Genomic DNA, 14,498 nt, shown 5'->3' with positions numbered 1-14,498 from the left:
ACAATGACTCAACAAAAGCTGCTACACCCACAGCCAACAAGTATCAGGGTTTGAACTAACAGTGCTCTTTCTTCTACTCTATATAGCATCAAATTGAGTTCACGGTAAGTGTGAGGAACAGTGCGTATGGCTGCTAAAAATAACAATGAATTAATAAAGCAATATTAATGGAAGTAGAGTACCCAGGAGATGAAGAGGTCCCATGGTAGTATCCATTGCTTAAACCATACAACATATTATTTCCCAACTCCATGCTTTATAAGCATAGATAGGCTAGAGTGAGGAAGGTCACTAGAATGGTGAAAAACTCAAAAGCATGTAACCTAAAGGAGGTTTGGGTAAATTAGGAAAGTTTAGCCAGAAGAGGAAATTTAGAGAGAACATGAAAGCCGAATTCAAATATTGGAGGAATAGAAAGTGAAAGAAAAATTAGATGGGGGTGGGGAGACCGGGGAAGAGAGGAACTAGTGGCTCCAGAGAAAAGAGCTAGAACCCAAACATGGAACAAGTGGGCTGAACATCCATCAGAGATGCTAGAAAGCAGGAGCATGAGGGATCTGTGTATAGATTTGGTAGGCAGGAGGAAGAGAAATGAACTTGAATGGGAAAAACAAATCTTTGTTTCTAAAATTTAGCATGTCTTTCAATTATAAATATAGAAAACAAACCCCAGTAATATTCCAGTGCCTATAACTTTGTCACCAATAGAAATCACAGATATTTTCTTACTGCACTGCGGTTGTTGAAGATATATAGTCATTACTATTTCAAATTTTCTATAGTTAATAGACCTACAGCTAAATCACAAGTTTCCCATCTACAAACCATCATGCAATGTAACTGACCAACTATCAGGAACCATAGATTTCACAAGACTGCCAAAGGGACTGTGAGAGACAGAGAGAGACAGAGAGACAGAAAGAGACAGAGATTTTTTTAAAAAAGTGGAAAATACTTACATTGGGTAAAAAATTAAACTAAAAGTTTTCAAAGGTCCTTCTAGCTCTAAGATTCTTGCCTCTGCCTGACCCTCACATTTCCAACGTTAACAAGTACTGAGGACTCTAGTTTATATTAAATCTATGTAACTCTACACCTGTTAACTTATCCAATATAATTCTTGTTCTGGTCTTCCTGTTTCTCTGACCCCATTCTCTTTTTTACTCTATAACTGCTCCAAAGTAGATCACAAACACACACACACACACACACACACACACACACACACGCCAAATCTCACACCAAATACAAGGTAACAACACTTCAGCGTTTGCAGAGGCTTTAAAAGATTTCATTTTATCCTTACCCTGGGAGGTAGGTGGTAGTATCTGCATTTAATAGATGAGGAAACTGAGGTAGACAGGTTAAATGACTTGGCCAGCACCACACAACTATTAAGTCATATTTGAATTCAGGTCTTCCTGACTCCAGATCCAGCACTCAATCCCCAAGAGCACATATTGACACTTTTATAGCCTGCAGGTGTGGAGGCAATTCCAATTCACAACTTTGGAGAGCTATGAAGAAAGTGAGATCTTTCACCCCAACAAGGTATGAGCCCTCCAGGTATTATCAACCTTAACATAAGAGTAGCATAAGAGAAGCCAAAAGAGGAAAGGAAGTTGGTGAGTAATAATATCAAAAGCTACAGAACGACCAAGGACAGTGAAGCCTGAGAAAATGCCTTTGGGTTTAGCAATTAAGAAATCAATGGTCAACTTTGAAATAACAGTTTTAGGAGCAGGGTGTTGAACCAAAAAAAAAAAAAACTATAAGAAGTAAAGGTGCAGAAGAAGGCAAAGACAACAACTGCAGATAATTTTTCCTGAGTGGCTTAGTGAATAATGTGCTGGACTCAGAAACAGAAGAACTGAGTTCAAATCCTGCCTTGGATACTTGCTAGCTGTGTGACCCTGAGCGAGTCACTTAACCACTCTCAGCTTCAGGTTTCTTATCTATAAAATGAGGATAATAATAGCCCTACCTCACAGGGTCATGGTATATTATCATATGAGATAATAAATGTAAAGTATTTTGCAAAGCCTTAAAGGATTATAGAAATATTATCTATTTTATCAGGGGGTGTCATAGTAAAATTGGAGAGGCATATAAGATTATATGTGAGGGGATGGCAGAGTCAAATGGAAAAGTTTTAAGAATCAAGGAAACTTGTAGGGTAAAGAATAGGAAAGGAATTGGTATATAAGAAGAGACTAAAGAGAAAGGAAAGAAAAATTAATGAGATAAGCTGTCAGAAGAGAAAAGACAGATCAGAATTAAGGGTACAAACTGAAGGATTAGACTTGGCAAGGAGAAAGTCCACCTCCTCCTAAGAGAGTGGAATAAGGGGGAGAGGGCAGATGAAGATGTAAACAAGTTTTGAGGCATAAACTAAAGAGATGAAGAAATTTTGGACAAAGGACTGTGACATTGAAAAAGTTCAAGAGACAATTTCTGGGTAATTAATCATTTTATTAATAATGCTAGCATTTTATTAATAAAAGAGGTCAATGGCACTCTTGAATAACAAAGACCCCACTCAACATTTACATGCCCTTACAAGGGTGAGCGTTCCTGAGGGTGGCAATCGATTCTGATTGGCTAACAAGTAGTAAGAGAATGACTATTATAATGATATGCAAGCTCATTCTAAAGAGGGTCTTGAAGGTACACTTGGATCATTCAAGTCTTGGTCAAAGAGACTTATCAATTTCATATCACCTGTCTAACAAAAAGGAGAATCCACATTTTCCCGGACCTGTATGAGTAAACACAATGAGCAGAAATCTACCATTCATCGAAACTTAAAATTTCTTTACTGTCTTTGATTAGATCTTACCCTGGGTAAGTCTTTGCCCAAGATTTCCCATACCAGTTGATTTCTAGATGAGGAAGTAGAAAAGGAAGAAACTATTGGCCCTAATTCAATAATTAGTTATTAATACAAGAGAGAAATAACCATTTCTCTCAAGACCTTAGTTTTCTCGGTAAGATAGGAAGCACTGTAATCTACAGAAAGAAAGGAGCATGGGAATGGTATTAGGGTTCTGAGAAGAAGAGGGAAGTTTTGGAAAATGGCTGTGGGAGGCAGGATTGAAAGTTAATTATTAATGAATAAAAGAATAGCCATGCAACAATGGGATATCAGTTGTAATTAAATAACATGACTTGGTGGTGGACCCTGCTAGATTTCCTTATTTTCTCTAGCATGTTCAGCAACTTCTGAATAGAAGCAAAGAAAGTAGCTGATAGGAGTGAACCAAGTTGAGAACTAACAGGGCATGAATGACAGAAGGACAAATTGACAAGGAATTCAAATTATTCATGGTTGAACTGGTTAGCTATAGGGTAAAGACTATGAAAGAGGGAGGGTATGGTCAGCACAGAGGTGATGGATAAGGAAAAAAACAGTTTGGGATGGAAGGACTGGAGGTAAGAAAAAGACAAAAAAAATATTCAGGTATGAAGCAGAGAGAAAGCTTAGAGGGGCAGGAGATTGTGATCACACATGGAAATATCAGAGTTCAAATCCATGGAGATGGAACAGTATTGGATGAGGAGAAAGTACAAAGTATGGACACATTCATGAGTGACAGAGGTCCAGTAAAGATGAAAGTAATAGAAGTTTAAGAAGCTCATGAATTAGGAGGCCAAAACATTCAAAGGAAAAATAGGTGAATAGAGAAATCGCCAAGGATGGGGACAAGAATTGGGGCAGAAAGTAAGACTAAACCAGGTCCTAAACTCCGTAAGAAAGAAAGAATAATCTAGAGACCCATAGATGACAACAAGGATCTAGACAAGATGATCTAGGTGGATGGAATTAACCAAAAAGCATGACAATCAATAAATGTTTGTTAAGTTAAATCAAATTCAACTTATTTCAAGAATCCAAGAGGATACATTGACATTAAAATTGGCGAGTTGCTAAAGTGGAACATTTTATCTATTAAATTTGGGAGTCATGAAAATGCTCTATAAATCTTTAAAAAAAGTGTTATAATAATTTTAGTGTTAGTGGCAAATTTAAATAAAGTATATTAATATTAATTATCCTCCTGAAAACTGCCAAGTAAAAATATCTGAATCTAGCTGTATTATTATTAACAAGTAATCTATAAAACAAAATTTTCCCAGAATCTCAGAACTTCTGAATTGGAGAATATGATAAGGGCCATCTAGCCCAACATGTACCTGAGCAAGAATTCCCTTTACCACATTGCCAATAACTGCCAATCCAGCCTTTCTTGAAGACCTTTAGTGAGGAGGAGCCCACTACTTCCCCAGAAAGCCTGTTCAACTTTCAGAAAGCACCAATTGTTAGACAGTTTTCTTTACATTAAGCTAAAATCTGCCTCTGCAGCTTCTATCCACTGTCCCCAGTTCTTCCTTCTGAGATAGATTTATTTCAAGTTTAAGCCCTCTTCCACATACAAGCCCTTTAAATGTCTGAAGCCATCTATCATTCCCTTCCTCCCCTACATTGTCCTCTGCCACTACCCCACTCTCTAAGCTAAATCTTCTCTGAGCTAAATATTATAATACTTTCAATTAACCCTTGTACAGAATGCTCTTGAGGACTCTCACCATTCTTTGGATGTTCTCCAATTTAACCAGGGCTTCCCTAAAATAGTGTGCCCAGAGTTGAAATTAATGTTCTAGATGTGGTCTGACGAGAACAGAGTCCAGTGAGACTATGACCTCCCTAGTCTTGTATACTATTTCTCTCTTAACTCAGACTACTATCGCACTCATTTCTTTAGCTGCCATGTTGTCCTTCATTCTCAAAGAGGACCAAAATGATATCACTATGCTTGAGTCAAGATTCAGTGTGTTCGACTATGGCTGATCAGGCCGAAAAGAGCTCAGAATGCTCTACCACAGGTGGGGCACAAATAATCCATTTGAACATTTGGGGTGAATACTCCAAACTTACTCACCCTGTGTTTCCTTTGAGCTATTTCAATCCTGCTTTGCTCATAGAGTACAGCACTTTCTCTGATGTGGGAACACCATCCTGAGAGGTCCTTTGCCAAAGTCTCCCATGTCACCCAGTCGATTCCAAAGTTCTTGAGAGAGACCTTGAGAGTGTTCTTGTAATGCTTCTTCTGGCCACCGGGTGAACACTTACCCTGTGTGAGTTCTCCATAAAATAGTCTTTTTGGCAAGCATGCGCTTTGATTTGAACAACGTGGCTGGCCCATCAGAGTCGCACTCTCTGAAGCAGAGTTTGAATGCTTGGCAGTTTAGTTCAAGTAAGGACCTCAGCGTCTGGTGCCTTATCCTGCCAGGTGATCTTCAGAATCTCCCTGAGACAATTCAAATGGAAGCGATTCAGTTTCCTGGCATGGCACTGGTAGACTGTCCAGGTTTCACAGGCATACAACAATGAGGTCAGCACCACAGTTCTGTAAACCTTCAGTCTGATGATCAGTCTAATACCTCTTCTCTCCCATGCTTTCCTTTGGAGCCTCCCAGACACTGAGCTAGCCCTAGCTGCCATATGGAACTACTGACCTATAATGAGTTTGTCATTGATGTTGTTGTTCAGTTGTTTCACTTTTTTCCAACTCTCTTTGTGACCCCTTTTGGGGTTTTCTTGGCAAGGATACTGGAATGGTTTGCCATTTCCTTCTCCAGCTCATTTTACAGATGAGGAAACTGAGGCCAACAGGGTGAAGTGACTTGCCTAGGGTCATACAGCTAGTAAGTATCTGAGGTCACATTTGAATTCAGGACTTTCTGACTCCTGGCCTAGCACTCTATCCACTGTACCACCTAGTTGCCCCTACAAGGAGTTTACAATCCATTAAAAACCCTGGATCTTTTTTCGTGTGAACTACTATCTATTACCAAGCCCCTTCCCCTATACTGTACCTACAAAGTTGATTTTGCAAACCCAAGCATATCTATTTTCATCCCTACTAAACTGTGTCTTCTTAGATTCAATATAATGAATCTTTCTGGTAACTCCATCCCTACAATCCCCTTCAGCTTTGTGTCATCTAAAAATCGGACACATGTACTATGTATGCCCTCTTTCAAATCACTGATCAAAGTGTTAAACAGCAGGGAGTTACAATTCCACAGAATCACTGCATCTCAGATTTGAAAGGGACCTCAAACTCCATTTAGTCCAGCTCATGCCTGAATAAGAAGCCAGTCAACAACACAGCCAAAATACCCCTAGGGACAACTAGGCAGCACAATGGGTAGGGTGTTGTGACTGGAGTCAGAAAAACTCATTTTCCTGAGTTCACATCTGGCCTTAGACATTTGCTAGCTAGGTGATCCTGGGCAGGTAACTTAATCTTCTTTGCCTCGGTTGCTTCATCTGTAAAACGAGCTAGAGAAGGAAAAAGCAAACCACTCCAGTATCTTTGCCAAGAAAACCCCTAATAAGGTCACAAAGAGTCAGACAAGACTGAAAATGACTGAACAATTACAAAATATCAAGAAGAGGGGTTTGTTCAAAGAAGACTGCAATTGAGGAGGAACCCATTTCCTCCTGAACAAGCCTATTTTACTTGGGGGTAGCGCTTCTTGTTTAGAAGAGAGGGAGAGTTGTGTCTGATAAAGAAGACGCCTTAGAGTCAGGAAGATCTTGATCTGATCCCCCTTGTGACACACACTGACTGTGTGACCCTGGGCAAGTCACTTAGCTTCAAAGTGCCCCATCACTCCTAAAACCATAAGTTCCTTAATGCCAACAAAATCTCTGATCTGGGCCAAAAGCAATCTTTAGGAAACTTCTTCCTAAATTTGATTCTTCCCAACCTCTACCCATGGCTCTTAAACTTGGCAGAGACCTCATAGACATATCCAAGTATTTGAAGAGTTGTCACATGACAAAGGGATTAAACTGGTTTCTATCTTTGTGTTATTTGGATGCATTGTGTCTTCCAGCTAGGTAGTAAATTTCTTTTAGTTAGATTTATTATTTTTAGTTTACGGCACTCAGTTCCACAGAGGGCAGAAGTTTTGTCCTTTATCCCCAGAGCCTCGCACAGTGCCTAACATGGAATAGGCATTTAACAAATGCTGCCAATCTCCTATGATACATTCATTCATTCAATAATCATTTATTGAGTTCCTACTGTGTATAGAGTACTATATTAGGCCCTGGAGAAGGCGCATGACTTATCACAATCTGATCTGTAGAATAGTTTTTTTCAATGTATATACTCTCCCTGCTCCTTAGGAAAGACAAGAACCCTATCTTATTTATCATTATACTCTATCCATTTCAGTTATCTAACCCATAATATTCAAATACTCTCAGATACTCCAAGGGACCTCTGGACCTATTGATGTATGTGTTCCTTCCAAATTACAGTTATTCCTTCCACATCTCAGGGGTTAGGGATGCCCACGTGACCTGGAAAATCCACGGAAAATCCTTTGGCCTTCCCTTCACACTAAAAAAGTCTGATTTTTTCTGTTTCTTTTATGGGGTATTTACAGTACCTTATTGTAGAATTTGGGTTAAGTATTTGCTCAGAGGCTCTGTGTCATCTGCTGGCTTTCGTGTGTCACCTGTAGCTTCTGCAAAACTCCCCAAAAATTCCCATTTAATTTCTTATGCTGACCCATGATATATCAGAACCATGATGGGGAAAGTCATGGTGTTGAAGGCAGCTCATAACTCAATCGACTCTTTTTCATGTCTTTCCATAATTTCACCACCAGAGGTACATCCAGCATACTGAGTACCTTCTCCATGTTTTCTTAACATCAGATGATACTAATGTAGCATGTGGGCAGTCCTCAACTATCTCTCACACCTGCTATGTGACCAGACCATCCTCTTTTTGCTTATACAGAGGAGTTTAACCAATATTTGTTGTATTGAAGTGAATTAAGTTATCCTAGGATATGTTGAGATCTGGAAGGGACCTCCAGTGCCATATAGTCAAACCCGATCATTTTACATTTAACCCCATCTGCCTCAGTTTCCTTATCTATAAATAAGCTGGAGCTTATCCAGCTTATTCCAGTATCTTTGCCAAGAAAACCCTAAATGGGGTCATGGTTGGAAATGAGTGAAATGACTGAACAAAAAAAAAAAAAGGCACAGATACATGTCTTGTGAACTAGGGCAAACTACTCAATCTCCCTAGAGTTTGCAGTTTCCATTTCCAGCTCATTTACAAATAAGGAAACTGAGGCAAACAGGGTTAAGCGATTTGCCCAAGGTCACACAGCTAGGAAGTAGCTGAGGCAGCATTTGAACTCAGGTCTTCCTGACCCCAGGCCCTGTGCTTTATCTGCTATACCACCTAGCTGCCCAATTTTACCTATGTTATAGACTGCACATGTTTGTTTTGGGGTAACCTAGAACCTAGCCCTTCTTTTTAGTATTATCTCTACAAGACCATACATTTAGAATTACAGTTGAAAGTGAGAAAATTGGGAACACATCTAACTCCAAGCCTGTACTCCACACATCTAATTCCCAACTGTGCCCCTCTCAGCACCACCTCACAAAGGCCCCAGAGGAAACAGGAAATTTAGGTAAGATGCATAGACTGACTCTTGGTTGTGAATGTTTCATTTAAAAGATATTAAAACATTAAAAAATATTAAGAATGAAATCACTGGTCCATACCAAAAAAAAAAAATGGAGTGGAAGAGGTACTTAAAGGGAATGCCATACTCCATTCCTGAGGCCAGGATTGCTTTTCTGATGCATTAGGGATTGGTTTAGATGTGCAAATGAATACTTATGTGTGTATGTATTGGAGAAGAAGATGAAGTTTCAGATGTATAAACTGAACTCGGAGCATTGGCCCTATATCCTTGATTGTTTTTTAAGACTGGCTGCCCAGAATCTAACAGGATGTTACAATTAGGATTCAGAATCTCAATTTATTATCTTTTGCCTACCCTGGAAAAGGATTTTATTGAAGCCCTATTTCACTTTAAAACATCAACCTGGGTAATTCTTCTTGACAACAGAATCGTTATATGTTATTCTATCAAAAAAAAGCCCTATTATCATTTCTCAGGAACCAAATGAATGCTTTTATTTCATTCATAGAGTTCTTATCAGCCTAGCTAGCTTTCATTCATCTTTGATAGTTGACATAATTTTTTAATTCTGTTTCAATGTGAAAAATATCACCCACTTATTTGTTTAATGTTCATCATTTTGTATTTGATTACTGAATATTGCTAGCCTAAATATTGGCTTTCTCTTACAAATTACTAAGCATCTGTTTGACTCTTCTGATTACATTTTTCATTTTTTACAGTACATTAAAGCATCTGCATTATCCAGTTCAGTTTTTATCATACTAAAACACATATTTGTTACATTAACATAATCTTGAAGTTCATTAGGATTAAAATAATTAAGAAATAAGTTGATCCAGTAGCTTTTAGAGGGCTTTAGTACAGAGGAGTAGGGACAAACAGCAGAGGACAAATAGCAAATAGCAAATTTTTGAGGGAATAGGATGGTCAGGGTTGAAAGACAGACCTGGCTTCCATTCTCTGTATAGTGCACCCCAGCAAAGAGGAAACAATCCACAGCTGAACCACTGCTCCCCACGGGAACTGCTCCTCCATATTGCTCTGCCCCACAGACACTCAGCCGAAAGACCAGCCTCCATCCATAATGTCTTCTCTATGCAGCATTTCTAGCACTTCTTAAACTGTGGGTCGGGAGCCCATCCTGCCCCACAGTTTAAGAAGTGCTAACATGGTTGTGAGTGAAAAAAGTTTAAGAAGGTCTGCCAAGAAAATCACTCATTCGGTTCCCTCTAAATTTCCTATGCCCCAGGCAAATTTCCAGCCCAGCCTGGGACCAAAGTCCCATAGTTCTCTTCTCCATCTTACTCTTATCAGAGTTTGACCAAAGTCCATGGCTTTCTATGATGGAATTGAATCAATTATAGAATGACTATCATGGCTATGTTCATACACAAATGGTTTGATTAATCACATAGGCATTGAGATTCTCTACCAAATCATCTTAATGACACAGTTCACATCCTTGTACCGTCAGAGCCATGTAGAAATTGGGGAGAAAATATTAAGAATATGTAAAGAAAAGAAAGCTAGAAAAAATAATGGAAGGCAAGCACTAAATGTATTTAGTATTCTAAATTCCTTTATTATCCCAATTGCCAATTGAAAGAATGAGCCATAGGCCAACTGTAGCATTCTAAATCAGAACAATTTTACAACAAAATGAGCTGTTTAAATGAAAGTGCCACAGGCTTCATCTGGTAGAGTAAGCTCCAGATAAACAATTAGTTACTTTTTTTGTTTGCCAATTTACAAAGCACTCTTCGCAATTATTAGAGTGCAATTTAAATTTAACATCAGTTTAAGCTATTTTGAACTCATCATTTAAGAATGAAACCAGCAAGAACTACAAGAAAATGTAAATAGTGAAAGGGAAAAACATAATAAGTAGTTTTTCAATACTTAGAGGAGTAAGGCCTTATCAGAGAATACCCAAGCGATGGCATCATTACTTAAGCCAATATTAAAAACAAATAAAAACAAAACAAAAAGCCAAAGAGTTCATTTAGACAAAATTGGAGGTAGCCTTTCTTTGCCTGGAAAGCAAATTTAGAATTATTTAAAACCAGGCTTTCACCATAAAATCAAAAGTAACTAATCTCACTTTCCTGGAAATACAAGCAGTGCCCAATCTTTTCTATCTGACCTCATGAGAATAAAGGAGCAAGTCTGAGGACTCATAAATTCACAATCTAATCTGGCACTGCAGTATGGGTTTATGTTCTCTCTATACCTTTGGTATAAGGAATTGAGACATTACTAACTGCTTCATTCTTGATTTTATTTCTTCTTTAAGGTTGTCACAAGTGAAACTTAATAAAAGGGTAAATCAAGGCATGTCTCTCTGAGCAAGATAACATTTATTAACACTGACAAATATAACTGTCAATAAATAGGTCAATAGTTTGCCTCCATTTATGCCAAAGACCCCATGTAAAAGGACGGTTCTCCTTTTATAGGTTTTGGGGAGTACAAAACAAAGAACAGAATAGGGTCAATGGCATCATGGGATTGAGGACAACATGACTTGTTACGTAACCGAGGTGAGGGGAACAACATGATTGGCTGGAAATTTGGTAATGAGGGGCTAGCAATAGCCTTCTCTTTCCCTCCTACAGCAAAGAAGTGTTCATTGTTTGAGTCTACCTGCAAGATTATGGCCCAGAAGACTTTTTGGACAGCAAACTAGACATCCTGGAAGAATAGTTTGATGGTGTAAAGATATTAGGTCCAGTTCCCTGATGGCAAAGACTCCCTTATGGTAAATCACATTCCTGAAGGTCAGCTAAATTCCTCAAGGTAAGAATGGAACAGTGATCAGCAAGAGAACAGGATTCCTCAACCCATTTTACAAGCCAGCTGAATTCTGAACTAAGTTCAGAGACAAAGACCCATAACTAAAGCAGTTACAGGACAGAATCAATTGATTATAAATAGAATCAATAAATAAATGATACAGAATCAATCTTAATCATTTCAAGGATTTACACTAAATCAGTGTTTCAGGACGTGAATACCCAAGTACAGATTATAAAATCACAGGAGCACAGATTGAAAGCTTGAAAACATCTTAGATCTCATCTAATCCAACCCTCTTGTGCTATAGATGAGGAAATTGGAGCCAAAAGGGGTTAAGTGATTTGCTCCAGGTTAGTCAGTCAGCAAATATTTATTAAAGCTATGCTTGGTGCTATTTCTCTTACATGGTCCTATGCTGGTGAGAATTTGCTAATGGGATTTGCTAATATGATCTCAAGAACCTCCCATCTCCTAGCAAAGTCACGTGACTCTCTTATTGTTAGCTATGTGTGTAAGTTTGGTCCTTACCTGTTGCTTTCAGTTTAGGTTTTATTTACCTATCACAAAATCCTATTGGCTAGCAGAAATGTTATAGTGTGTGTGTGTGTTTCATTTAAGGCTTAGAAACAGAGACAGCACAAGAGAGACGGTGTTCCTTATTCTAGGGAGAGAGAAATTTTGGTTCACGCTGAACCTCGGAGCTTGAGAGCTAATTTAGAATAACTGAGTAAAAGGAGACCAAAATTGTCTGACATATGCCTAATAATGAATTCAGGCTATAGGTGCCTCTAGAAATGAAATCACAAGCAGGCTGTGAGGAAACAAAGTAGGCATTTTTCTTTTCATTTTCCATTTTCTTGATACAATTGTTCAGTCAATCTCTCCACAATCCCATTTGGGATTTTCTTAGCAAAGATAATGGAATGATTTGCCATTTCCTTCTCTAGCTCATTTTACAGATAAAGAGACTGAGGCAAACAGGGTTAAGTAATTTACCCAGGGTTACACAGTTACTGAGTGTCTGAGGCCACATTTGAACTCAGAAAGATGAGTCTTCCTGACTTCGGGCCCTGTATTCTATCCACAGCCCTACCTAGCTGCCAGCCTTTTACCAAAACAGACTCAAAAAGCAAGCTTCGACCCATAAGGGAAGGGGAATAATTTGCTTGAAAATGGAAAGCCAAGCTCCTAAAAGGGAATGAAGTATTAGGGAAGCTCCATATATATAAAGGGAAGAGAAGCAGATGTATCAGCTCCTTCAATAGGTCTTCTGCTCCCCAATACCCCTTGCGGCTTATGTTAATTAGCTGTTCTTCAACAAAGTTGACTGCATGAGTTTTGCTGTAAAGTAATTCATATGTTTCCATTCCCTTTACATACCTTTAGTGATAGACAACCCTAAGAAAAATATATACATGCCTATTTCAAGGCTCACTTACTTTATGGTGTGGGGACTCCCACTTCCTGATTTATGCACTGTTATAAAAGGCCTGTGATCTGCATTGATGGAAGGAATTCATACACTATGAAGTTCACACTTCATCTCTCTGTGCCTAAGGTAAATCTCTCTGCCAGTGAAGAGTATACCCCTTCTATAACTCATTAAGTAAGTGAATTGCCTGTTTTTTATGTAGCTAGAAAACATCAGAGTAGGGACTTGAAACCAGGATTTCCTGATTCCAAGGTTCAATAGCCTTATTTACTATACCACACTCCATCAAATGCCCTTAAACTTGATTTTAAAAATAGGGTGCTAAAAGAACTAACCTAAACTCTAGTCCCAGGGCATACTGGGAACTAAAGAATAACGGCAGCGTTAACTCTAGTTTGTGATTGTAATAGTTTTCTAGTTAACTCTTTCTTTGCAGTACTTTTCCCCACTCTGTCTTCCCTATCACTTGTCACACTGACATTTAAAATAACAGGAATTGCTATGATAATTGATTATTACCTGATACCTCATTCACAGGTCCAAGGTGATGTTTCCCTATTCTATTTAGTTTAGTATACTTTGCCAGCAAATTGTGCCACTGAATATGTGATGTATGATGGACTGAAATTTGAGACTTGGGTTCTGTATAGCATTAACTTTCCTATTTTATCAATTCTTTGAGTTAGTTTTTCTGCACATCTAGTTCACCTAAGGACACTTGTAATATACCTCATTTCTCTCACATTGTTCTTTCATCCTTCATCCAATAACAGCAGAGACAGAGAATCACATTTTAGCGAGGATATCAACAAAATGAAATACGTCCACAAGAGAGCAAGTAGAATGATGAGGAGTACTCTAAAGCATGTGTCCCCCTCACCTTGGTGTCTCCCAGCCCCCTCTCCACCAAGGAGAAACCGGGTATCAACGTCCCTATAATCCTGTTTTTCACTCCCTCCAAACTGTATATTAGCTATGATAAACCAAGCTTTGGGGTCCTTGGCAACTGTGAGCCTTGGACCCTGTTTGTTTTACCAGATAAATCATTGCCTGGATATAATTATCCAGTTTCTTTTTTTCCACCATAATACATGACATAGGAAGATAGGTTGAAGGAATATTTAATCTGAAGATATTTAACCTGGAAGAGACTTGTCAAAGGATATAAATGAGAGCTTTCTTCAAGTAGTTGGAGAGCTGTCATGTAAAAGAGGTATTGTACTCATTCCTTTTAGTCATAGAGGGCAGATCTAGAAGTTCCCTTTGGAAATCATAGATAGGCAGATTTCAATTTGATATAAGGAAAGCCTATCTAATAATGAAGGCTGTTCTCAAAGAACAGAGGTAGGGATTTACCCTTGGTCTTCAAGTGAGGGTTCTATGATCTCTGGCTGGATATGTTACAATGGAGATTCCCAGTTTATGTATGGTTTAAAATAGATGGTCTATGAAATCAAAGTAGGATGCTATCATTCTAGTAACTATTGATTCTGAATGGAGCTCCACATTTAAACCAAGTTGGTATTGCTGCATTTCTCTTAATTCAGTTGTTCCAGATTTCATATAACCATGAAAAACACAAATGACTCTTAGGATATAAATCCGTTAATACATCCTTTGGACACATATCCACTTGAAGTGAGTCCTGGTCATTTATCATTGATACACCCAGATTATTTGTTGATTTGTGCTGCTAATTAGCAACAGAAACTCTAGAGAATAATTTAAGTAACCA

Source organism: Trichosurus vulpecula, chromosome 9 (genome assembly GCF_011100635.1).
Source record: "Trichosurus vulpecula isolate mTriVul1 chromosome 9, mTriVul1.pri, whole genome shotgun sequence".
Lineage (NCBI taxonomy): Eukaryota > Metazoa > Chordata > Mammalia > Diprotodontia > Phalangeridae > Trichosurus > Trichosurus vulpecula.
The sequence above is the reverse complement of the archived record's forward strand: the minus strand, read 5'-3'. Positions refer to the sequence as shown.